Here is a 2481-nt window from a genome sequence, read left to right as displayed (position 1 = left end):
ACTGGGATTTTTTTGAGGGTAAATATTCAGAATTCCACTACATAATCTTTGGTGTATTCAAATATAGTGATAATGTGAGGCGTGGGACAAAGCCCCTAGGTAAGGAGGTGCTATATTCTATATTTTGTATAATATAACTTCAATAGTAAAAATTATAATTGAATGCTAAAAAATGCCAGCATTGGCTTTAGAGACAGGGTTGTTTTTTTCATAATTTTGTTGACCAGCTCCTCTCCAAAACCAATTGGCCTCATCTCTTTGTGTATCATCTTTGAAGTGGTGTTGTAGGTTCTCTACTCTATATGGCCATTACCTTTTTGATTTATGTTAACATTGTTTTTGAAGGGTAATTTACTAGAACTTATCTGCATCTGAAAACCCATCAGAGTTGGAGTCAGTGGACTCCTTTTCATATCTACCAACCCAATAAAAAAGGATCTGGATTTTGCTTATTGAGCAAATGCCTCTGTACTTTGGGAAAGGACCACATATATCCACCATTACAATACATTCTGGTTCCATCCTCTCTTTTCAAGAAATATAAAAAATGTTCTTAATACATATATTAAATGACATTTGTGCATGTATTGAAATTTCATTTGAATCCTATCAGATCACAAAGCTACAACAGATGCCTAATTTCAAATTCATCTCATGATTACCAGCCTTTACCAGCCATAAAGAAAACTACCACAGGATTTTCAGAAATAACTGATTCTGTAGCATATATATGCAGTTGTGTAGTCTTGTGAAAGTACATATAGTGTAATGAAAATAGTGCACATATTTTTTTTCACTCCCATTTTTATTTTTGTAAATATTTATTTGAATTTTTGCTTGAATTCCAGGTTGAGGCAGCGCTGACCTCAGACCCAAACAATGCCGAGCTGCTGAAACTCAAAGGAGACTTGCAGGAGGTTATCACACTCACCAGAAATCTAATTGATGCACAAGGTAAGGGCATTTCCTATCTGCTTTCCCACATAACTACTAATTTTAACTGCATGTTCTTTTGGCTAAGATTTGTTTGAACATTTTGTCAGTACTAGATATAAAAATTTATGTACGTGGTACTTCTCATAGGAAAATAATAATATAGGTATATTTTTAACTTACAGCCAACTCTGCAACAACAAATGCAGGGCAGAGTACGGAAGAACCAGTCACTACCTCAGGAGCTGTCAAAGCATGGAAGGTTGGGGATAAGTGCCTGGCTATCTGGTCAGAAGATTCTCAATGGTAAGCTTAGGTATAATGTTTACTCTTATGGATAAAGTAACTAGCAAAAAGTAAGGAATTTAGGGAAAAAATAGTAGTTATAATAGTACATAAGCCTCGTTTCACAAGAAGTTTGGATAAGAGAAATTAATTGGAAAGGTGTGAATATACTATATGTTGAAATAATTATTAATCCAATTTAGAAATGTTTATAGATAACTGTGTGTATTGCAGGTACGATGCAGTTATTGATGCCATAACAGATGATGGGCTTGTAGCTGTCAGTTTTGAGGGCTATGGAAATTCAGATGTAACTAAGCTATCATTACTGAAGGAAAGAATCCCAGGGGAAAGCAGAGTCAACACAAGCCTGGTGCCTCAGCAGAACTAGATAAGAATAAGTATGAAGTCCCATTGGGGCATGTAACTTTTGATGATAATGTGAAGTGAGGAGCAGCATTTATTTCTGATAATAAATACTTATTATTTTATGATAGTTTTCTTGTGATTTTGAATCTGCTTCATTAATGCTCACTTTCCAAATCTATTGGAATAAAAAAAATAAATGATTTTCTTTTGGGTATTAGAGAAAAATATGCATCCCTGCACTATTTCACAATCTCCAAATGTGAAATTCACTTAAAACAAAAATGAAACATTCACAGGAGAAAGCAGATGGAAGCTCACCGTCAGCAGGCTAAGAAAGAGGAAGCAGAAGAAGCATGACCGTCAAAAATGATAGAGGAGGCACATGAAGCAGATAAGGCCAAGTGGCAAGCATTTTCAACCAAAGTTAGAGGGTAAGCCAAGGATAATTTGTGTTGTAGAAATGTGTAGATGAGGGAGAATTGCTCCATTGCCGGGTGTCAGGAGAAAATGGATTGGTTGTTCAGTGTCCCACAGAATATTGGACAAGAATGGTCAGTGGTAGAGTGTGATGGCAGGCTGACAAAAAGTTGTTTAATAAGGTTTTTTGTTATTCAGTCTAAAGTGGGTAGGTCAGAAAAACATATCAAAGCTTGGTAATAGAATTAATGTCAGAGAATAAGTATATAGAATTACATTGGGCTCTTTACTAACCTGTCTAAAATGACAATTTGTAGCTGTTATTGATGCATTTGTAACACTTTAGATGTTGATTTTGGGGGATGTGGTATGGGGATTGGGTAGGGTGCCAAATGAAATTTTTACCCATGAACAATAACTGTTCCTTTCAGTTAACTTCTGTTAGGCAATTTCACACCCATAATCTTAACGCATTGG

General features: G+C 35.4%; 1 pseudogene; it reads left to right on the top strand.

Annotated features, from left to right (window-relative positions):
• Positions 1 to 2481, top strand: part of LOC119582280 — a 6838-nt pseudogene that overhangs the window by 2403 nt on the left and 1954 nt on the right.

This window comes from Penaeus monodon, chromosome 15 (assembly GCF_015228065.2).
Source record: "Penaeus monodon isolate SGIC_2016 chromosome 15, NSTDA_Pmon_1, whole genome shotgun sequence".
Classification (NCBI taxonomy): domain Eukaryota; kingdom Metazoa; phylum Arthropoda; class Malacostraca; order Decapoda; family Penaeidae; genus Penaeus; species Penaeus monodon.
This window is presented reverse-complemented; position numbering and strand designations above follow the sequence as displayed.